Source organism: Hylobates moloch, unplaced genomic scaffold (genome assembly GCF_009828535.3).
Source record: "Hylobates moloch isolate HMO894 unplaced genomic scaffold, HMol_V3 SCAFFOLD_16, whole genome shotgun sequence".
Classification (NCBI taxonomy): domain Eukaryota; kingdom Metazoa; phylum Chordata; class Mammalia; order Primates; family Hylobatidae; genus Hylobates; species Hylobates moloch.
Window position 1 is genome coordinate 22244715 of NW_026652291.1, and position 25787 is coordinate 22270501.

Sequence of the window (25787 nt, forward strand, 5' to 3'; positions counted from 1 at the left end):
TCTACCCTGTGTAAGCAGAAGGGAAGTAAGGATTTATGATTCTCCATTAAAAAGAATAACAGAGGAACAACTCTTCCAATTATATTTGTTAATTAATGGAAAGGTAAGCTTTGCCCCTAAGAAAAGGTGAGATTCTAAAAATAATGATGGAATAATAGTTCCTTCAGTGTGGGCTGAATTCTTCTCTGCTGAATTCTTCTCTCCTGAATTCTTCATTTAGTGGAGCTGCAACTCCCACTGTTGCAGAAAGGATTTGTTCACCATACAAAAATAGGAATGTGGTCCTGGGAGTTTAATTATTCCTACAATAAAATTCCTGTTTTATTAAATATAAATAGGTATGCCTAGTTATGTTAGGGATTTTATAGTACTTAAATACCAATAATTATTCAAACAGATTTATTGAAAGTTAATGGCAATATTATAATAATGTCAGTATGTTTTATATGCAATAGTTGTTACACCTCATTAAACAGGTTGGTAAATGATCCATTGCTGTTTAATTAACATGCAATGACTGTGTTACTAAATCTTAAACTGTAAATTAAATCCTGATTTGAGACACTTAATTTTAAACTGTGATTGAAAACTTCTTTGGGCATGAGCCTCCAGAGCCCCTTTTATTTCTCACCATTTCTTCCTGCCTTCCTTATATCCCACAATATATGTTTGGAACTGAAAAGTAGGCTGCTCTTAATTTGTGTGGTTGAACTTTTTCTTAATGGAGAAACGCATGCCTTTCTGGGAGATGAACAAGTTTTGAAAAGAGAATAATTTTATTTCATATCTAGCTTTTTATGGATGGAAGATTACATTTTTTTTTTAATTTTTAGAAAAGGAAGTAACCTAAAGCCTTACAACATTGACTCATACTTGCATAGCAGAACACTGTGCAAGCTTGTCAAGCTTCATTCAGCTAATTCAGAATGAAACACCCATCTATTTACCCAAAGAAAAATCCATCATGCAGGTAGGTCTCTTCAAGCTTTATTGAACCAGCTCTATACAAAGAGCAACTTGATATTAAGTAGGCAGGGGTGGTTTCTCTATATTTAATAAGGAGAATAAAATTCTGTCAAGGTTTATATGTATTTCGAAAACATACAGAGTTGAGCTCCTCTGTGGCATACGTCAGAGTTTGTGTGATAGTGGACCAAAGAATAGCAATAAAATTTTGTTCTCCAGAAGCTATAAATTTTTTCTTCTTTTGTGTTTTTTGGGTGCATTTTAGTGTACAAAAAATGCTTGTGTTAGGATTTGTATTTTGTGAAACTTGTCTCCATAGCTAGACTATGATCATTTTCAGTAATATCTTGGCTTCATATAATTTTTAAAATCTGAAGATTGGAAAACACTATTTTAATAATTCAAAATATTTTATATTACCTTGGCTCAGTGTGGTTATTTTCTCACAATTCTTTCAATATAAATAATGCAAGAAGATGCATACATTTTTACTTTAGAGTTTTTAAAATATTTTTGAAATATTGTCAATGGAGCTTTTTGGATATACTTATATATAAGAATGCAGTCCTCTTCTGAATATTTGGATTAAGAAAAATAGAAGAAAATTATTACAGAATGATAATTAGAACATTTTGTAGAGAAGCAGAGTAAAAACATTTATTTATTTATTTAGAGACAGAGTCTTGCTCTGTCGCCCAGGCTGGAGCGCAATGGCATGATCTCAGCTCACTGCAACTTTCGCCTCCCGGATTCAAGCGATTCTCCTGCCTCAGCCTCCTGAGTAGCTGGAATTATAGGCACCCACCACCATGCTCACCTAATTTTTGTATTTTTGGTAGAGACAGGGTTTCACTATGTTAGACAGGCTGGTCTCGAACTCCTCACCTCAGGTTATCCACACACCCCTCGGTCTCCCAAAGTGTTGGGATTATAAGCATGAGCCACCGCGCCTGGCCAAAAACCCTTTTTCACACAAAGTTTTAAACCTGAAAGTTAAAGATTTTCCAAGATTCCTTTTTCTTGAAAGTATTTGTGCATATTTGTTCATGCTGCTTAACAATTTTATATTGAAATCTTTGTGCATCCCCTCCGGCTGCCATCACTACCCCACATTCCATCATGTCTCTCGGGTGGGCATATCTGTCTTCAAAAATGAGCTGAAGGATTTCTTACTTTTTATAGGTTTTCTTGTTCATCTATAAGAAATTAGCATCTTCCTCTTTGGGACTTCTTGCTGTCAAGATACTATATTGCTTGTGGCAACTTATGTATTTCTTTGGTTACCTTTCCCTAATTGACTCTAGGCAATTTGCAGACGCAGCCTATTTTCTGTTCAGCTTGAATCATTAGCCCAAGTAGAGTGATGAACCCACAGTAAAGACTCTGGATTTTTATTGAATATTTACCACTCTGACACTACATGTAAACATTCAGAGGTTTACCATGACTGCACTCTGCCTCCTTAACTACTGCAGAGAATGAGAGGGTGGGCACCATATCCATGCCTCCCTCCATCTTCTTAATTAAAACCTTCTCCCAGGAGAAGGCTGCCATTGGCTTTTACGTTGCCATGATTCTGTAGGAGTCTCCGATACAAGGGATGTTTGACATCTCATCCATCATTATAGGGCAGGACTTTCTGCAGGTGGGCTCTGAAATCATCCCACTTGTGCCAAGAAAGGTCATAACATTGTTGAAATTAATAAATATTTATGCATCACAAATAGACTGCAATTTTGTATAAACTGAAATACATTACTTTATCAGAACACAAATAAAAGTGGTGTCAGGAAACTATGAACCCCCAAGGGTGTAATATTCAGGTAAGTATTTCTAAGGAAACTCCTTTCTGTGTATGCATTTCCCCAGCATGGAGAAATTATTACTACAGAAATGTGTTAATTTGAGTTTTCAATCATTTCAGTTTAAAATAAAACTACGAATGGAATTTAAAAGCATAATTTTTATGTTAAAGTGTAATCAAATTGCATTTATAAATGTATTTGTTTATTTTCTGTATCCACCAATAGAAGATAAGTTGCATGAGAATTAGATTTCTCGTTGCTGAAACCTGTCTGCCTAGAATAACGTTTGCTCAGTAGATATATTTGGAATCCATGAAGATTTGTTTCTTTTTTTTTATGGATTCTACTTAAAGATAAGATGTGTGTGATACTTTGCCTTTAAATAATATGTTCACTTTATAACTTTTAATCCTACCGTGGCTCTGTATGATATGTAATTCAGATTTAATTAATCCAATTTTGCACATAGGGAAACATAAATATTAAGAAACTTGCCTAAATTAACATAAGCTATTGCTCACAGACCTAGCAATAAAGCAATGTGCTCTTACCTTCAATTCAAGGTCATCTCTATCTTACCAAGATACATAATTATAAAATTACTTATATTTGTAAAAATATGATTTGCTTATTTCTAATATCCAAATTATACAGCTTGGTGAAATTTTAGAGTTTAAACTTTAGCATAAAATTAGCTTGAGTTTAAATTTGGAGACAACAACAACAAAAAAAGATAAATTTGAGAGACACAATGAATGTTTTCTAGACTTTCTCCTTTCCGATCCCTTAATTTATATATAAACACACACATACATATATGCACATATACATGAGTATCTATGAAGTATATATATATATATATATGTACACTTACCCTATTTTGTTAAATTCATTGGTTCATTAGCACTTTATTTTCTTTAAGCCATTTTTAAAGGGATGTACTGTACTTAAGGAAAGATGATATTAATTATCTACTTTCAAAGAGACTTTTTTTTTTTTTTTGAGATGGAGTCTCACTCTGTCCCCCAGGCTGGAGTGCAGTGGTGCAATCTCAGCTCACTGCAAGCTCTGCCCCCCAGGTTCACACCGTTCTCCCGCCTCAGCCTCTCAAGTAGCTGGGACTACAGGTGCCCACCACCACACCCAGCTAATTTTTTTCTATTTTTAGTAGAGATGGTGTTTCACCGTGAGAGCCGGGATGGTCTCGATCTCCTGACGTCGTGATCTGCCTGCTTCGGCCTTCCAAAGTGCTGGGATTACAGGCGTGAGCCACCATGCCTCCACTCCATTAGCTCTGGATCTAGAGCACAATAAGGCATTGCAGAATCACAGTGTCTAAACTCTGTGTGGAAGAAGCAGTCACTTTAAACAAGCAGGATTTCTTTCCATCTTAGTTGTGTTGGAAATAGTCCCAAAGCTATGGAGCAGTCTAAATAATTTGCCAATATATTTACTGTGTGGATTTAATTGCATAAAATTTCACTTTAGCCAAATGGATTTTCTGAATCATAATTTAGTTTGGACTTCCTATCTTAAAAACATAGCTAGCAATTTCTGAAATTCTTAATGACTTGTCTGGTAGTCAAATTGTAAATAAAAGACATGTCTCCAGATGCTCATTCAGGTATTTGGGTAAATTGCTCCTTTCATGGAGCAACTCAAGTTGTTGAAAAGTAAAAGGCAATATTATATTTATATTGGCATAATTTCAGTACTCAGTACAACTCTCAGCCATCCAGTATATAATGCTTAGGAATTAGAGAAGAGCCTAATCAATCTTACCCCAGTTCACTGGGGGATACAGAAATAGAATGTAAATATGAGGGAATAAAAACAAGAATAAATTGCTATTTGTACTTCCCTCTGTGTAATCATTAAATATCAAACTATATACAATATACTCTTTCACTCCTGACTTTTAGATTTCCGAGTCTAATAATGCTTAAGTATTTTAAAATAAGTATAACCTTAATAGCATTTTGGTAGGCTGCATAAATTATGCTTTCCTGACTCTGCCTGGCCTGCCTTGGTGGTGACTATGTTCCTGAAGCAAAAAATTAACCAAATAATATGGGTCATGTAGAACAGCATGGAGTACCAAATGGTCCCATCGCCAATCAACAGAAATAAATGCAGTTTTTAATTTAAAATTATTTATTTATTGCATATGAAAACAATTGATCTGATTCAATCCATTTTGTTTTTCTCAGGACTGCTATCCTGTATAAATAGATTTATCGTTTCTGTTTGTTGATGAAGAGACAAGCTTATGCTGTCCATGTAACCTATATCTTACCAGTAGTAATTTCTGGACTGCCATATGTACAGGAACAGGACACTTGGCTTATTTAAATTAGTTTCTCAAATAAATGCATAATATAATATCCCAAATATTCTTATCTTTAGAAATCAATGTTTCTTTGAAAATATGAGTTTTTTCTGCATCCAGTCATTCATTATGAAAATATGATTTTATAGACTTTGGCTTCCCTAGTTCTCACAATTGTTCTAGAAACATGGTTCCTTTCTTTTAGCTACACTGCTTCCAGAAGGTTTTTAAGAATAACTCAATAAACACGCAGTTTTCTTTACTTTTCCACTTTTTATACCCATCTCTAAGTCTTTCCATAATTATAAGCACACATAAACTGTCCACACTTTAATACTAAACTGATTCATTTTCATAAAAATAGTGTCCCTTTAAGTTCATGGTTTTTCAACAAAAATAACAATAATCTTTGTTATAACACAAGGTATTTCTTTTAAAAAATCAATGTGGTTGCAAATAAAATATTAAATGCTGCAATACTGTCCCATTCTCTTTTCCCTTGTCCAAAATCACTCTTCTGGCTGCAAAGCTGTCAGCCACAGCATGACATCTGATAAAAATGAGTTCAACTCAGAATCTTGTCAGGTATAGCCCATGTTTTGTGTTCTCTAATTTCTAAAAAGAACAAACAAACCCAGAGCGTAGGAAAGTACTTAGATGGCTTCTAGGGAAGCTGTTGTTTCCACTGCAGCTTTGTTCTTTACTGCAGATAGAGGCTGATACTATAAATTGCTGGAAGAACAGAGAAAAATAAAATAGCATCAGCAGCATGTTGATAAATGTCAAATGAAGGAAGAAGATACTAGACCATAAAGCAAATATGGGGGCTGATACAGAATGAGAAGATATTTGAAAATGTTAGTGAATATTCAGAGCTAAGATAAGTGTACAAATAGGGTAATGTATAGAAATGTTTCATTAAGTGAGAATTACACTTCATCATGTTTAGCACTCTGGTTATAACATTTCTAAATATTTGCCTAAAATATCTTATTTAGTCTACTGAGATAATGAAGACACAGCCAAAATATGTGTGTGAGTGTATGTGTGAGTCTCTCATTCCCTATATGGACTATGAATGGGAAAAATATATATAAAGTGTTGAATAATTTATAAGTATATATTTCCTACAAAATACTTGAGCACATATATACAAATATATGCACAAGGAATCTCATGACAATATTGCCAGTGGTATGAAAAAAATGTGTGTGTGTGTGTGTGTGTGTCTATGTATGTGAGTATGTATGTGTACGAGAGAGAAAGGATAACAATATCATAAATGGAAAACTGTGCAGCAATTAAAATAAATAAATTAGGTTATGATTTAGAAATATATTAATTGCATATTGTTAAATAAAATAGCAAGCTACAGAACAGTATGAAGAGTCCAATCCCAATTTGTTAAAACATCAAAACAAAATTGTAGTTGAACATATAAGATTTATATTTCTATGCACAGAAAAGTAATTTTAAAGGATAATAAATGTAGAACTATTAAGCACAAAGAAAAGACGCAGAAGGGCTTACCCAGCTTACTATATACATATATATATATATAATTTAAATTCGTTAAACAAGCATGTTTTCTTGTTTAATTTAGACAAAAAAATTAAAAATGCACACAGCATTCTCAGAGTAAGTGCATTGTTGGACAGTTTGGAAGTGAGAAGAATGTCAGACTTCCTAGTAGTCTCTTTCATTTATATTTCAGTACCTCTGGCCATTTTTAAAAGGTAATAAGTACATGGAGTTGATGGCTATAGTGACTTATTTATTCTTTTCTCTTTGCTTTGAAGTCAAGAAATATTTGTGCTCCCTTTTTCATGTGACTCCCCTCGGCCCACCCTGTTTCCACATAGTCTGTTATTAAAACAAGTTGGAATCACATAATAAAACCCTCAACAGTTGTCTCTTGACTTTCAACTCCATGATTAAAAGGAGACTGAAATTATAGTTTAGAGGAGTATCCAAAGTATATACATGTGACATAGTTGCACAGAGTGCAGCAAAGTGTAGCTCCAAAGAAGACAGAATAAGTAAATGTTAAGTAAATTAGTTTAATCCAAGCAGATAAGAAAAAGGAATGTATTTAATTTATATTGAAGAAACAGTCACTTGGTAGAAGGGGAAAAGGGGGTTTAGAGTATAACTGTAGAAGATTGGTTTCTACGGTGGCTCACGCTTGTAATCCCAGCACTTTGGGAGGCTGAGGTGCATGGATCACCTTAGGTCAGGAGTTCGAGACCAGCCTGGTCAACATGGTGAAACCTCATCTCTACTAAAAATACAAAAATTAGCTGGGCATGGTGGCAGGTGCCTGTAATCCCAGCTGCTTGGGAGGCTGAGGCAGGAGAATCACTTGAAGCCGGGAGGTGGAGGTTGCCATGAGCCGAGATTGCACCGCTGCACTCCAGCTGGGGCAATAGAGCGAGACTAAGTCTCAAATAAAAAAAAAAAAAGAAAATTGGTTTCTGGATGTCTTCAGAAACTCATAAATATTGTGTCCCTTTTTCCCCCGAAATTTCCTAAATAACAAAAAGTGCAGCCATCAACAGTGCACAGGGATGTGGAACAATAACGAATGCTAGTTACTATTGTTAAGTTAAATTAAATTTGGCCTGTAACTGCCTCTGTACTTAATAAACTTTAACCTAACTTAATATGTAAACAAATAGCTACTTAACTTGGGAATATTTTCTTATAACAAGTAATTGAATTTTGGCCAATTACAGCAGGTAAGCTTTCAGCCAATCATAGGCTGCAAACTGATTGTACATGTCCAAATAATGTGAATGCAAAACATTAGCCAATCAGGCTATTTCTGTATGTCACATCCTTTTCTGTCTATAAAAGCCCGCTCGTGTTTCTGGGTGAAGCTCTCTGAAGCTTTACTGCTTCAGGGTACTGCCTAATTCATGAATTGTTTCTTTGTTCAAATAAACTCTGCTAAATTCAATTTATTGAAAATTTTTCTTTTAGATACTCGCATCAAAAATGAGTTTCAACATAGATCCTCAAGGACCCCCAGGAGCTGTGAGTGACCAAACAAAGGTACTCAAGAGGGTCCCTTGTGCCTATTGATCTCTTGCAGCAAATTCTCACTATGGACAAGTTTTCTCTTTTATTTCAGCTCCATGGATTTGTATTTTGAGCTGTTTGATTTTATTTAAGCATTGTTTTACTGGACTGGCTCAGGATTGAATTGGATTCGATAATTCACTGGATTAGATCCTGTTAGTGGCCTCAGGTAGCCACTTTTTGAAAATGGTTCATCCAAATCTAAGGAATCTGTGATTTTACTTAATGGGACACTTGGTAACTTAAAAAAATATATTCAAAGAGATTTATTCTGAGCTAAATGTGAAGACTATGACCCATAACACAGCCTCAGGAGGACCTCAAAAGTGCATCCTAGGTGGTTCAGTTACAGCTTGATTTTATACATTTTAGGGGGACAGAAGTTACAGGCAGACATCAATCAATACATGTGAGGTATACATTGGTTCAGTCTGGAAAGGTAGGACAATGAAGCAGGAGCTTACAGGTCATAGATGGATTCAAAGATCTGATTGGCAATTGGCTGAAAGAGTTAAGAATTTAACTCTGAAGACCTGGAAACAGTAGAAAGCAGTATAAGGGGTTGTGGAGACCAAGGTTCTTATTATGTTGACAAAGTCTCGTAGGTGGCTGCCCTTAGAGGCAATAGATGGGAAATGTTTCCTATTCAGTCCTTTAAAAGGTACTAGACTCAGCTAGTCTCTTCAGGATCAGAAAAGCTCCTGGATAAAGAAGGAGATTCTCATCCAAATGTAAATTTCCCCCACAAGAGGCAGCTTTGCGGGATCATTTCAAAATAGGTCAAAGAAATATATTTTGGAGTAAAATATTTTTATTTATTTGAGAGCCTGCTGTCATTTTGTGATGTTTCTTTTTTTTTTTTTTTTGAACTTTTATTTTAATTTCAGGGGTACAAGTGCAGGTTTGTTACACAGGTAAACTTGTGTCATGAGGGTTTGTTGTACAGATTCTTTCATCACCCAGGTATTAAGCCTAGTACCCATTAGTTATTTTTCCTGATGCATGTATTAAGCCTAGTACCCATTAATTATTTTTCCTGATCCTCTCCCCCATCCTGCCCTTCACTCTCTGAAAGTCTCCAATGTGTATTGTTCCCATTGATGTATCCATGTGTTCTTATCATTTAGTTCCTAATTATGAGAACATGCAGTATTTAGTTTTCTGTTCCTGTGTTAGTTTGCTAAGGATAATGGCCTCCAGCTCCATCCCATGTACTTGCAAAAAACATGATCTTGTTCTTTTTTATGGCTACATAGTATTCCATGGTGTATATGTACCATGTTTTCTTTATCCAGTCTATGAGTGATGGGCATTTAGGTTGATTATGTATCTTTGCTATTAAGATACCAGTTAACCTTATGTGTTAATACAAAAATTATGGTCCTAGAATCTGTATATTTTTTGAGAAATGATTTAATCTTACTAAGAACAACTTAAATTTACAGTGGCCACAGTGGGGAAGTTTTAACCTAGATAAACCTGTTCATCTGTGAAGTGCCTTAAGAAAGAAAATATCAAAAATGCCACAACATCAGTGGAATTAATTCTTTAGTTGGTACACATAGACATCTAAAAGATTAAATAAAACCGAGATTTCCTCTTTAAAAAGTTTCTTAGAGAAGGCAAATTAAAAATCTTAAAAGTATTTTTTCATAAATATCAGTCAAAATCTTTAGCCATCTCGGCAGAAAATTTTGTTACATTGGCCAGAAAAACAAGTAGAATCCAAATAGTCTTTAATAAATAATCGACCATGTCTTAATTATTCCTGGTGCAGGAATACAATTTTAGAATGAGATCTGTAAGATCTTTTTCTGTCTATGTGTTTGTATATGTTTGTATGCATGATATATATGTGTAACATTTATCTCCTTAAGATATCACAAATTAGATTGTAAAATATCTGCATTTACATGGCTTTGATAAAAATAAGTACTTATAAAAATGAAGCATTCTCTTAGCACAAAAGATGACCTAATTCGAATGCTTTTCAAGTTCACATAAATTCAGTAATCTTTGGAAAGTAAGACTATTGTTGATTTGATTAAAACAGACATATCTCCAGAGTTTTTAGTATTAAATATTATACATTTGCATGGCATTTTCTACTTAGGTTCAATGGTAAAATAAGCTTAAGTTATCTCTATATTACAAAATTGGAAACCAGAAAAGTAACTTAAGATTATAGCTAGCTGTTTAATGTCTCATCTTTACATGCAATCCAAGCATAACTGTTAAAATAAGTCAGTTAAATAGATGTAAACAAGATAAAATTCCTATGTAAAAGATGTCCTTCCTACAGCAGAAGGTTTTAACATTCTTTTCATTAGAATGGAAAGATAAGGCTCAGGGAAATCTGTACAAACAAAAATCTAATTCTCAGGCCTATCCACAAAAAACAAAATGCCTGAGTATAAAGATAAAGTTTTGATTCCTTTACAGTTTCTTATTAAAGAGATACTAAATATATTTGGTAATATTAGTAAACATGTCCTGTCCTACATTGACAAATTGTATAATGAGGAAGCACATACTTCTGTAAAATACGATTCATAGATTTACCAATTGACAGATTGCTGGTGTCACAGACAGTTCACAATTGCTGTCTTCTTAGTGTTCATTGAAAATGAAGGTTGCTAAGAGTTAAACATTCGAATTAATATATGTAACTAAAATTGTTAGAAATAATGAGAAGCAATTCTGTGTGCAAGTATACAAAGAACGTAAGATGTGCTTTTGTTAAGAAAAAGCTATGAAGATATGAGGATGTTGTATTTTTCTTAAGAAAAAAAAAGTATTTTTTGCCCTAAAGAAGGATGAGTGGTTGCTCCAAAATAAGAAGAGAAAAAGTATAGGACAAAAACTGAATGAAAGACAAAGTTGTAGAAGATGTTTTGTAGATAAATCTTGTGAAATATGTTCCATTTGATCAAGCTGGCTAAAGATTAGAAGGGAATTGTTTATAAGATTTGTTTTCTAAAAGTTGAGAATTAATATCAAAAGTATACTACTGCAAAACTAGAATTTGGTCCTCTCTGTTAAAACAACAAAGTTTTCTTATAGTATATTCTTAATATGAAATCATGAAAGATTTTTCTTTACTTTTTGGATAATTGGCCTGGGGAACCAAAATTTTTTGTGTTACTCAGATAATTTTCTGTGCTTCATGTTGTCTTTATGAAGTTTTGATCACATAAGAAAATAGAGTCATCTCTACTAAAAGAGCTAAAGTTTTTCTACAATGATAGAACTTTCTACTATTGCTCACAGCTGCCTGTGATGCTATTTGATCAAGTGTTTTCAACATTTCGTATTTTTAACAAACTTTCCAAAATTAAGTTCTAAGTTAAATCTTTAACTTGACCCTGAATTAACTTGGGAATTTTCCAGATGGGCCCTTGGAATATCTCAAAAATATACCTCTATTTATAAAAAGAGAAATATTGAACTAATTCAGTTTACTTGATACATTAAATTAAATGTACACTATTTGAGTGTTGGGTACACTAAAATCTCAGACTTCACCACTATGTAATTCATCTATGTAACCAAAAAACACTTGTACCACAAAAGCTATTGAAATTTTGTTTTAAGTAAGAAAAAGTTATATGGAAAACATTGTTAAATAAGTACTGCTAAAACCTTCTTTGAGTTGTATTTCTAAGAATGTGGGACGTGTCATTACTGCCTGTTTTATAAATTATATAAAATACATATAAATCTATTAGTCCTGGTATAACACTATCAGAGATAATTCTAGTTATTATCTGAAAATAATATTCTAAGATTATTAACAGATACAAGCCATATGTCTTTGTCAATTGCATCATTATTTTAATGAACTCTCATCAGATCTTTAACCATGGCCATTTTAAGTCTTGTAATTCATGGACAGTTAATTGTTTACTCTGGTACTTTCCCAAACAACTATAAGCTGAAAGTGTTTTACCTTTAAGGAGATTCATGGAAAAGACTCTCACAAGTACAGGTTTGTGATAAATTTAAGATCATACGATCTGACTAGGTAAGAATCCCCAGAACTCTAAAGAAGAAACTTACTGGTTCATAGAGCTTCTAACTTAATATTCAGCAGAACAAGAATTAATTAAATACCAAGGAAATTATTTGGCAGATTTTCATGCTGTGTCACCCAGTATTAAAATTTTTAAGAATTACAGTTAGAATGAATTCCATAAGATTGATCCAAGTCAAGTTACCTATAATAACCTATTTTAACAACAGTGAAATGCACCTGATTTGTAAAAACAAATGTTGTATCTGAAATCATGTAAATTCAGTATTAAGCATGGACTCATAGAGAGGCTGGACTGCTGCTTGTTCCCTCCTGAGTCCTTAAAGCTTCTATTATTAAAACCTATCACTCCAGGAGTCACCATGGAAGAGATAAAATAATTCACATTGTGAAAAAATATTGGTGAAGTTACTATTCTAAAATCACTAAAATGGTTTATGACCAATGTTTGGTTTGTCAAATCCATAATTCTTGTAAGAAAATAAAAACCTCAGATGATACATTTCCTGCATCTGCTCAGTCATTTGAACAATTGCAGATGGATTCCATTCAACTGTCACCTTTAATGTATGTTTTCTGGGCGTATAAAAGCTTTCTCATGCATGAAGGTCAACACTGTAACAGTAGCTATAATAAAAAGTTGCAAGAAAATGTGTTTAACTTATGGGACATTCCTGAAGAAATCTCCAGTGATAGAGGTACTTCTTCCACTGGACAAGTTGTAAACCAGTTAAATAAGGTATTACAAATGCAGTGGCACTTTACAAAGCTAACTGAACCAATTGGATTGCCTCGGTCAAAGGTATTAGCAATTGTTGGCAACCAAACTTACTCCCACTGGAAAGCACAGATTGACCCTTTATGAAATAGTTACTTCGAAGCCTATCCCTTTAGTAATAGAACCTCATGTAATTCTCACTCATAAATTTTGACGTGACTCAATAGTGCGAGTCTTTGTTGCATTATACCAAAGCATAGTTTCGCCAGGTGAAATAAATCCTTTGTAACTCACCAATTGATGACAACCAGATCTTTCATGATCTAGAACCTGGAGACTGGATCTTTTGGAAAAAGCACACCAGGGAAAGACAGCCCTTGAATTCCACTGGAAGGGACCATAACAAATTCTTCTCGCAACAAAACTTCAGGGCGTCAAGTCTTGGATCCATATCTTTCAACTCTAAAGGGCCACTCCAGACTCCTGAAACTCTACATCTGTTAGAGATCTTAAGATAAAGCTGACCAAGGAAATTTTCCCCAGAAGCAGACGGCATTCAAGATGTGAACAGCTTTCCCAAGATTGCATATCAAAGCTGCTTTGCTGTCATGAAAGCCTTACCTTTTTTTTAAATTTACTTTTCCTTTATTTTTTGTTGTTTGAGTCTGATATAATTTGGCGCTTTGTCCCCACCCAAATCTCATCTTGATAGACTGTGGACTTTTAAGTTAATGTTGAAATGAGTTAAGACTTTGGGGGACTGTTTGGAAGGCATGATTGGTTTTGAAATGTGAGGACATGAGATTTGGCAGGGGCTAGGGGTGGAATAATATGGTTTGGTTCTGTGTCCCCACCCTAATCTCATCTTGAATTGTGCTCTCATGATTCCCATGTGTTATGGGAGAGACCCAGCAGGAGATAATTGAATCCTGGGTCTGATTTCCCTCATACTGCTCTCATGGCAGTGAGTAAATCTCATGAGCTCTGACGGTTTTATCAGGAGTTTCTGCTTTTGCATCTTCCTCATTCTCTCTGTGCCTGCTGCCATCAATGTAAGATGGGACTTGCTCCTCCTTGCCTTCTGCCATGATTGTGAGCCTTCCCCAGCCACATGGAACTATTAGTCCAATTAGACCTTTCTTTGTAAATTGCCCGGTCTCGGGTATGTCGTTTCTGCAATGTGAAAATGAATTAATACAGAGTCCTTTCCTTTTTCTTACAAAAAAATCCATGGGAAAATAATCTGCGGATTGCTATAGCAAAGGCTTATGCTCTAGCAAGAACCCAAAGAAATTATTGGGCTTATGGACTATTGCTCAGAAATCAGAAAACAACTCCACTAATGCCAATGTGTCTCTGTGTTTCTAATATGAGCCATCCTGAAACCAAAAAGAAGAATGGAAAGTGATTCTTGATATTCTAGACATCACTACTATTTGCTTTCCTACAGGTAATGGAAATAATACCCTGACTTTTCCAATCAATAACTTAATTTCTACCAAATATAGAAAATCTATCTAAGTGATGCCTGTAAGAGGTATATTGTACTTCCAGGCATTGTTCACTCAAGGCCTTGGTACTACTTAAGTGGCTAGAATACATGTTTGTATGATGTTACTCTATTAAATACAGTAAGCTCCCTTTCCACTAAATGTGGTTATGAACCTTCACAGCATGCTTTATAAAAGAACCACAAAAAAAGTAAATCTTTCCCTGGACCTTTCTCAAGAGCTATGCAGACTTATAGGCAAACAAATTTAACTGGCTCCTGCTCAAACACCATTTGATAGCCTTCTTTTCCATATCTGAGGGCCAATATGGAGTCTGTAGAGAAATTTCTACTCTATTCTGCCTCCTTCTTCATACGATTTTACTATTTGGCCTGGCTCAGTCCTGGCTTCTGAATAGCTTTCACTGAAAATTCCCAATAAGACCTCTCATAGTCAGACCCCAAAGTGGTCATTGACTAAAATTAGTACCAACTTCAAAACAGATGAAGATATATTAGCTTCCACTGAAGAAAAGTTCTAGTGGCGTTCTTGGGGACCCAGTTGAGTGGTAGTGAGGTGCTTGTTGTAGCAAATTTAAAGCTAATTGGTAAAATGGGAAAAGTATTGGATTTTGTAGTTAATCAGACCCTCCAGGGGCTCAGATGGATAGAAGCCACTCTCCAAAATGTGGTTGAGAATATTTATGTTCAACAAAAACACGTAATGCTTTAGAGCGCCACTGTTCCCATGTTGGGGGCTCGTGTGGTGTGGTGCTGAAGAAAATGAAATGTTGCACTTACCTTTCCCCTTATTTCATTACCACAGAAAGCTTAATTAGAAAGGTGGCTGTTACTCCTAGTTCTCTAGGCACTGCCATTAGATACATTAAAGAAATTTCTCAGAAAGAAGAAACATGTAATGTATTTATGAGAGCAGCTAATAGTTGGTTTGAAGGCATCCTAAATGGTAGATGGCAAGCTTGACTATTCCAAGGTTTTCTCTCCCCTACAACCCACTTAAGGTTTTCTAATCTTTATTTGTTTATTTACTTACTTATTTATCTATTTGTAGTGAGTCTCTAGGTTACTATGACTTGTATTACTAGGCTAAATACAAAAATGAATACGTAAGGCCATTTTACTACAAACTACGATCCTTAATTGCCATCATACCCTGAACAAAGACTATGACTCATTGGACTGCTGAACTATTTTTGTTGCCTGAATTTTGAACTGTTTGATTTTGGTCAGTTTGGTTTGCAGATAGTTCTGTTAAGGAATACACTTCCTTTTTGTGATATTTTCCTCCTGATAGCCATCATAATAGTTTCTCTGATGTGTCATATCCCCTTAAGAGTCTTAAGTGCTTGTATACAGCCTTCCTTTGTACACCAAGTGGTCTCATTATAGTAAACATAAAACATGAAGAAAGCACTAAAAAGTCATCCAACTAATTTGACATTTTTAATTAAGACATCCATACTGAGACCAAATGAGTCTATTATCATGGTGACAGAAAGGGTGTCAGTCCTCAAAATTGAAAGGCTGACTGAAAGGGGGAAATTGTTAAGTTAAATTAAATTAGATTTGATCTAAGGCATTTCTTTTAACATTATATGGAAGAAAAATATTTAGACAAAGTTTGGCTTTGTTAAAAAGCACTTTATGTGAAAGGGTATCTGAGGCAGGTTTACCAAACTTTTAAACACACATTGGTTTTGACGTATGTGTCACAGCAGCTATTGTTTTTTTTTAATAAGTGTACATAGAGTTTTGCAAAAGCATCCACCTGACACTTTCAAATGTGTTTTGCAACTTTATTCATGTGCTTGGCAGATTCTGTGCAGGAATAACTTAAATTGTCACGCATTTGGCATTCCATTACATATTGTTATATGATTACAGGAAACAAACAAGTATCCTCTATACTATTTTCAGTGTTTGTATTCAGTTCATTGGGTACAAAAAACATTAAGATGCACACAGTGATAGCACAGATTTACCTATACTGTGGTTGAAATCATGAATAGCAAATATTTGTTCACTACCTCTACTTCAATTTGAAACATTATTATCATTACTAGAAATATTGGAATAACCACATGATTCATCACTCTACATCCAGTCACTCCTGGATCCAGTATATCCTACATCTTTCACTGTCATATTAACTTTACCATTGCCCAGTTTTGACAGATTCCAAAAGTACTTCATTTTTTCCTTCTTCCCTGCTGAATCTGCCATTTGAAGCTTTTCACTACAAAGACTTAATTTATTGTTCCTGTCTTATCTCTATTCTCCCCTTTGCAACGTCCTATTCTGTGTTTTCTTCCCAACATGCCCTGCACTTTCCTTTCTATTGTCTTTATTTTTCATTTATTTATTTATTTTTTTGAGACACAGTTTCACTCTTGTTGCCCTGGCTGGAGTGCAATGGCACGATCTCAGCTCACTGCAACCTCTGCCTTCCAGGTTCAAGAGATTCTCCTCCCTCAGCCTCCCAAATAGTTGGGACTACAGGCACCGTGCCCAGATAATTTTGTGTTTTTGGTAGAGATGGGGTTTCACCATGTTACTCAGGCTGGTCTCGAACTCCTGACCTCAGGTTATCCACCCACCTCGGCCTCCCAGTGTCCTGGGATTACAGGCATGAGCCACTGCACCCAGCCTCTATTGTCTTGCCACCACACCTGGCCTCTATTGTCTTGATTTTGTATCTTTCACCTGAAACCCAGACTGTCTTTCCCCACACTTGCCTTTTGAAGTTTAACCAACTCTTAATTTGTGCTTGATTGACACCAGGTCTGAGAGTTTCAGAATGGAGTAAGACACTGAACTGAGTCTAAATCTTCCATTTTTACAAGTCTGAGATGGGAATAAAATATCTGCATTTCAGAGCAGTTGGAGAAGGGTGCCTAAAACATAGTCATTGCTGGTTGCCTAGCTTTTCTACCAGGAGCCATTACATGATGCATTTAAACATTTTATTTTTTCACTGTTATGCTTTTTTCCCATTGCTCTCCAATATAGGTTTCTAATGGATAGGGAAATAAGAGCAGATTCTGTTTGTTTAATGTGCCTGTTTTTTTGTTTGTTGTTTGTTTGCTTGTTGTTGTTGTTTGTTTTTGAGACGGAGTCTCGCTCTGTTGCCTAGGCTGGAGTGTAGTGGCACCGTGTCGGCTCACTGCAACCTCCACCTCCCGGGTTCCAGCGATTCTCCTGCCTCAGCCTCCTGAGTAGCTGGGTTTACAGGTGCCCACCACCATGCTTGGCTAATTTTTTAAATATTTTTAGTAGAGACAGGGTTTCACCATGTTGGCCAGGCTGGTCTCGAACTCCTGACCTCGGGTGATCTGCCTACCTCAGCCTCCCAAAGTGCTGGGATTACAGGCATTAGCCATTGTGCCTGGTCTTGTATACATATTTCAAAACATCATGTTGTACAAAAAGGCCCTGCCTGGGTAATAAGGCTGGTGTGGAGCGGACATTGCAAACAGAAGGAAAAGAAAAAGACAAAGGCATACAGGCATGAATTAGCTGGGTAAATGCAAAGGAACTTCAAAGAATTCACACTAAGGATAAGCTAACAACATGGTGCTTAGTAAAGCCATAGAGTTAGGCATTGGCCTGGAAATAAAGGTCTTTGGAGCTTGAGAAGGTAGCTTGAAGCTTATCTTGTATGTAAAACACTGAAGAGCCTTTGGTGTGGTCTGATTTGAATTTAAGAACAATTTACATAGAATTACAGAGGATGGAAAAAAATAAATAAAGCTGCACAGCTGGAAACTTGCAATTATTTATATAAAATCATCATCACTAATATTTCCATAACATTAAGTATATGCCAGACAATTTCTAGGTGATTTACATATTAACTAATATACAAGAGGAGGATATGAAACAGATATGTACATATGTAAATGAAAACATGTTTCCCATATAATATGGTAATATTAGAGAAACTCTACCAGTAGATAATGTTGCCTCCCAAGAGAATAATAAATGGGGCACATTACCGTGATAAAATCAACCAAGCTGAGAGATAATTCTTGTCCTCACCTGGACCGACGTGAATGGATAGCTACTCATAGGACCAGGGATGTCCTGATCCTTTTCTGGAAGGGCCTCAATTTCTGATGGTATTCCAATTTCAGTTCCAGTTCACAGGTATATTTATAAAAAATAAATAAAGATAAACACATGTTTTCTAAGCAAAACTCCAGTTACAGTCAAAATATTATATTTTGCCTCTTCTGAGTAAATCTGCATATTATTTCCCTCGTGTTTTATGTGTTGATCTTCTAGGTGAATCTCTAAAGAGTGATTTTATTTTCCTCATTTCCCAGTTCTCAGGGACACTCTTAAGTTATCTCTTCCAAGAAATGAAAGATCTAGAAATATATCACTTGGATCTTTATAGAAGATTTTATACATCAATATGTTACACAATATTTTCTTAGAAATACAAGGACTATCCTATTTAAAATTGTATAAAATGCAGAAATACATTTTATATATCTGATGTAATGAAAAATAAACTTTCTTGGGTGATAGTAGTAATGATGAAAGGGGAAATTACAAGTTAATGAGGTCCAAGCGGATTTTTCTGGTAATTGTTTTTGATCAATGGGTAGAATTTAAAATCTCTAGAGAAGGGACAAATTGCACGTATCAACAGTGTCAGATTTTTTTGCATTTCTATGAATGCTGGCAACTTTAAATATCTTCCCAGCAAAAGAGTGATGCAGAAACACTGAGAGTCACTTCTAAAAGAAAGTATGAGAGGCTAGAAGTTTCTTCAGCAGCATTTTCTAAGTGTCTCAATTCTTAGGCCACATGCTACTTTATTTTTCTATAATATTTTATTATGTTAAATAAATATTCCTGAAAAAATTTATTCTTCTTGAGTCAAGTCACTTAATGCTTTATTATTCTACTTACCCTCCAAAATTATTTTCGAAGTTTCAGTCTCCATCTTTTCCTTACCCATTACTCTGTCTCATTTCAGATACCATCTCACTCACAGGCTTCATGGTCACTTCTGTTTGTATCGGTCAAAATATGCTAAGTTATGCTGTGGAAATAAACAGCTCAAAGTTGTAGTGGTCTGTAACAGCATAGATGTGTATTTTTTTTTTTTTTTTTTTGAGATGGAGTCTCGCTCTGTCGCCAGGCTGGAGTGCAGTGGCGCAATCTCGGCTCACTGCAACCTCCACCTCCTGGGTTCAAGTGATTCTTCTGCCTCAGCCTCCCAAGTAGCTACGATTACAGGTGCCCGCCAACACGCCCAGCTAATTTTTGTGTTTTTAGTAGAGACAGCGTTCTGCCATGTTGGCCAGGATGGTCTCAATCTCCTGATCTCGTGATCCACTCACCTCACCCTCCCAAAGTGCTGGGATTACAGGCATGAGCCACCGTGCCCAGCCAACAACATAGTTTTATTCCCCTCACAGACCTTGGCCAGGAAGAGTCCACAGCAGTGGCCATTGTTGTGACAGTGGGAGTGGAGTAAGGTGGGGCAGGGAGAGGTTAGGGGCTCTCTTCCATGTAATGGTTTACACTCTACAACTCAGACCTATGCCATGGGGAATATTGCTGGTTGATGTGGAGGAGCAAATGAGCTGTGACCAGGTAAAACATGGCTCTCAAAGCACATCCCCAAAATGACATCTTACTTTCAGCTTAAGTTGCATTGCCTGTAACAAGTTAGGTGGCCAAGCCTATTCTCAACTAGGAGGAGAAGTATGATACTTCTCAGAAACTACATAACACAATTTATCCACATTTCAATGACCCTCAAACTTCTGTTTCTATTTTCAATCTTTTTTTTCCAGCCCCAGTCCTGCCTTTCCCATTCTCAACTGGATACTTCCATTTTAATATTATATGAGTGCCTCAAACATTTATCATGTCAGAACCAGAATTCATAATCTCCTTCCAAAGCCAACTGTTCTCCAACGTCCATATACATAATAATTTCAGAATAATGTTAAACTCCTTGACCATTTCCCATTAATCACTCTTGTAAATCCTGTTGATTATGCCTTTGAAATTTTTCTTGTACTTAAAACTTTATTTTTATTTCCCCCCGATTTCCTTAGTTCAGACTTCCTGTATGGTCTGCTGTTCTACACTTAATAGTATACAATGCAGGTGAGTTGAAGTAAGTTTTCATTCTGTCATTTTCTTTGCTCAGAAGCCTTTAGTGTCTCCCATTATTTAAAAAATATTATCTAAACTCTATTTAATTTGTAATTTAAAGCTGCCTAAGGGTTACCAGCCCCAATCTATCTTCCCTCACTTCCATATATTCATAGTTCGTTCCATTCCAGTTAGAAAAGTCCTCACCCTCTGAACACAAAACATAATTCATATTTTCATATTGTTGTCTCTTACTCATCCTTATGTAATTTATACATTTTTTATTCTTCAGAGAGAGTTCTGTACATAGATGTTTCTCAATACCTGGCTAAGAGGAAGAAAAAGAACACTATATTTTTTTTTATGTGAGCATTATCAACTGCCTGACATTTTGCAAAATACTTTTAAAACATAATCTCATGTATTCCTTACTTGAGTTTTATGAGATGACTACAATTATCTTCATTTATGCACGAGGAAAACTGCAGCTTTAAATAAAAAATGATTAGAAACAAGGGCCAGAATCAAAATATGGTTGATTCAGAGCCAATATGTACTTTTATATCTAATATTTGAAACTGTGTTGGATGCACGTTCATCCAGTGAATCTATAACTTCAACTCAATATCTTCCTTGAGTTGAAAATTTTTCTAGGTATAGAGTAAACTGATTATATTACATTGTGCTGATTGCCTTAAATCAAATTAGCTTCAGAGACAAATAGGAAGGTGGTCCTCAAACTCCTTGACTTAAATGTATGTACCTCCTTAAGTCTATTGTAAGCCTCTAAATGTAGTGTTTTCCAATCTATGTCATAGTAGTCACTTATCAAACATGATGACTACCTCATAAAATTAAGACATCCTGTAATTTGCTTCTAACATTCTGTTTGTAAAGATTCCCAGTAACTAAAGATTATTTGAGCTAAATAATATTTTAAAAATCGGTAAAAATTCCTCATAGTGTCTAATATAAACAATATATAGAAATATGTATGATACATTGAGATGTTTATATGAGACATATTACTAAATATCAGTATAAAAAACTGAGAATTTATCTCTCTTTCAATAATTCCATACACCCCCAATATATGTATTTTAGTTGCACTGAAAAATATTCAAATAATAATTGTAATTCAGCTGTGATTCACTATTTTTCATCTCTCAGCTGCTACATGTGAATTTCCACTGGAAAAAGCCAGAGTTGTGTAAGGTACCAAGAAAAGTTTTTCCAGATTTTATTATTCTTGGAAGGAAGGTTAATGTGGAAGAGGCCTAAAGGCAAATCTGCTCATATTAACCCATAAATACACAAAATGCCAAATACAAAAGTTTAGAAAGTTCTATTTCTAGAATAGATATGGTTGGTTAATTCATAAGTTAAGTATTCCTTAAAGATTTGGTGATTTTATTGGGCTGTCTTCAGTGAGAAAGTTAAACATTTCTACTTTGCTTTAGGTATTAAACAATCAGAGCTCACTCAGGAGCATTCTTTTTTTAAATCAGTTATTTTATCATTGGTAATCGATAATCAATAATCCCAAATATCCAGTCTTCTATCCCAAGATAATGTAAAAATTGATTACGACCTCCTATTTGAGAATTCTTTTACCTATGGCTAAAATATTATTCGGTCATAAGTTACTTCTTGAATTGTGACTAAGCTTTAGTATCTGTCTTAGTCTAAATCAAGAAAACCAATTTATGAAAGAAAATCAATGCTGATTACATACCTGAAATATGCAAAGGTCAGTCCTTGTTAATGTAATTTGTAATAACAGTTAAACAGAATAAAAAACAAACATTTTAATTGGGATTCTCTATTAATAAAATAGACTGTGCACTTCAGCCCCTAATTGGCATAGTCTTCTTTATGTGTTTAATGAGTAAACTGCCTAGAGCAGAAGGAACAGGTGGTAAAAGAAATTATTTTAACAGCAGTAGAAAGAAATGAAGGAAAAAAAAATAGACCCATCTAAAGAGTGAACTATTAGTAAAAAATGGGCCTTACTCGGTTTTATGACTGTAATATCTCTTTTAAACGTTTCACTACCCCTCAGGAATGATTGGAGTGCTTTTAACTTATTTTTAAAGCCCACACGTAACTATGGCACTACCTGTTTCCTTAACTTCCTATCTCTGTGGCATCATCTAATAAACACACCTCAGAAAAGATAGCTTCTTTGCCCTTGGATTTGGAGGAAATACCTTGGGAGAGACCAAAAGGAACTGTTCTTTCTGATTTTTTATTACTTGGAGTAAGTTCTATTTTATATATTAACAAAATGTATATATTATTAACAAAAATGGACATAAAATAGGTTGCCTACAACAAAATGCTCAGTGACATAATTTTCCACAGTGAATTCAAAGCAAATGCAAATAGTACAATATTTTACTTATGAAGCAGTTGTCCAAGTATCCTACTGTTATTTCCTTAGGTATGTAATTAATATATTTAGTGCTGGATATCAGAAAGAGAGAGAGAAAGAATTCCACAATTCAGAGCTGTGATTTAGATACCTAATACAACCGTCATTCCTAATTTGTGATTTTACTTTCTACGGTTTCAGTTACCCACAGTCAACCGCAAGTTCAAAATATTAAATGGGAAATTCCAGAAACAAACAATTCATAAGTTTTAAATTATACAGCGTTCTGAGTCATGTGATGAAATCTCATGCTGTCCTGCTCCATCCTGCCTGTCTTGAATCACTCCTTCATCCAGTGGATTCAAGCTATCTATGCTTCCCAGTACTTATTCACTTAGTAACTATCTCAGATTGACTATGACAGTACTGCGGTACTTGTGTTCAAGTAACCCTTACTTTACTTAATAAAAAGTGCAAGAGTAGTGACGTGGGCATATTGTTATAATTATTCTGTTTGATTATTAGTTATTGATGTTAATCTCTTACTGTGCCTAAACTATAAATTAAACGATCATAGTTCATAGTTATGTACATGTTTTTTTAAAAAAGAGTATATGTAGGGTTTGGCAATAGCTGCTGTTTCAGGCTTTCACAAGAAATCTTGAAACCTATCTCCCACAGATAAAAGGGGGCTCCTCTATTCCTCTGGCTCTCTTCAAGAACCAAGACAAATTGCAAAGGTGGCATTGTAAGATACCATTTTAATCTTCCATGTATTAGCTACCCGTGGGAAATTCTAGACTTGCCAGAAAAAGACTGGATGGACCAACCTGCCAATAGGCACAATGAAGCCATTTTAATGTCAGTCATCCTGGTGAGAGAAATCTGGAATCTGAAAATTGATCAACAATTGTAATGTAGTTTCCAGTGTGTGCTTCATTTACCATCAACATTAAAACCACTTTAAAAAGAGGGTGCTGGAACATGAGAAAGGGATGCAGACAGAGGCTGACTGAAAGAGTAAAGAAGAGACAAAGAGAAATCAGAGCGGCAAAGCAATGTATATTAAACATGTACAAGCTCTACACCTGTGTAAATTTGTGAGGGTTCCTAGAGGAAGCTATGAAGTCAAAATTCTCCTCAGTCTTGCCCCAAAGCAAAAGAAAATTGCTTTAGCAACTATCCCCCAAGTGCACAAGGAATCCTTTTATAAATAGGTCCTTTGTGATTTGTATTAATCACCATGTACGAAAGCTTTCAGTCTGAAAAGTAAATTTCAAGGTGTTGAAGCAACTTCAGTGTGGAGCATGTTGCTTTTGGAGGAAAGCTGTCATTCTTCCATGGGTGCTGTCAAGTACAAGCTGTCAATATGAATAAAAGACTATGGGCCACTTATAAGAGGGAGTGTTGAGGGTAAATGATGAGAGAACTTGGGGTTAAATTGCTGGGAGCCCTATTTTTTTAATTAGAAATTCCATCTAGTAGTTTCTACCCCACCGGGATTCTGAGGTCAAATCTAGAGGAATGTATTTACAAAATGACTGAAATTTGTAGGGTCAGGCTCAAATCAACATCAATAATTAAAAAAACAAAAAAACAGTTTGACTTGTTTTATTAATTGTGTACTAAAAGTTGACATCTCATGAGAATTTCTCACTCTCAAAGTTTTCCTCTGCCCTCCTACTTTGCTATTTAAAGAGTGGTTAACACATAACTGAAAAAGGCAACTGTGTTAGAAACCCGCATGACTATACTTGTTAATGGGGAATAAGGTGTTTGGTCTGTGGGTGGAATGTGCCCCTCAGACAAGCTCACACTACCCAAATGAAGCCGGTGGAGCCATCTCAGTTCATAACTTTCACACCTCTCTGTGTTTTTCTTTGGGTTCTCTTAATTCAAAGTCTGTGATCTTTGGAAATGGTTTTGTTTTCCCATGGTCTTAGTTGGGCTTCCTAGAGAGCAGTGGCTGGCAACCGCTCTCTTTCCCAGCCTCACCTGAACTCTTAGCAACAATCCACTTGTAATGATGCCAGTTCAAGGGTAGGATTAGGATATTTGTCCAGGAGACCTGGAATTTCTCAGTTTCACTTTCTGAATTTAAGAAGGGCAAATTTGCTCCTGAATTTTAGAGAAGATATTTTAATTCTCTTGTTGACCTTATGTGGAGATCCTTGAAGATAGCAAGGTAATTTTTTAAGTGCTGAAATACAGTATTACATGAAGATTCCTGTATATATCTCTGGATTTACTTTTCAACTTTCATCAATTCAACTTGGCCAAGATAATAACATTACATATTCAAAGCTGTGTATCTGCTATGGGAACTCAGAAATTAAAGATTCACCAACCAAATGACCAAATGACTCTACCAATCCATCTTCAGAGCAAGCAATATTTTCTAAACAATGGGATATATACGATGGAATGAATGATTAGCATCTACAGTGATAATAGAGTTCTCTGAGCAGTTTAAAAGCATACTATGACAAGCCACGCAAGAGAAAATGAAATACCACGTCAACCTGGAACCTCTCCATATGGGTTCATGAATACCATGACCACCTACACACAGAAAACACTGCCACAATTTCACAGTATTCATCATCCAGGAAATCTATGCACTTAATCTGAAGAACATGAATTGATGATTGGCACCAACAAATACTTATCTATCCTGGTAGATGTAAAAGCAAATTTGGTTGGCCCTTTTTCATTTGAGCACTATTTTCTACCATTTCAGTTCTCATCAGTGGAATAACAAGTGGTAATGATAATTCCATCACTCATAATTATTATAAATTCTGTATAGCTAGTAAAATATCAAGTTCGGTTCAATGCAATTTTAGAGAAA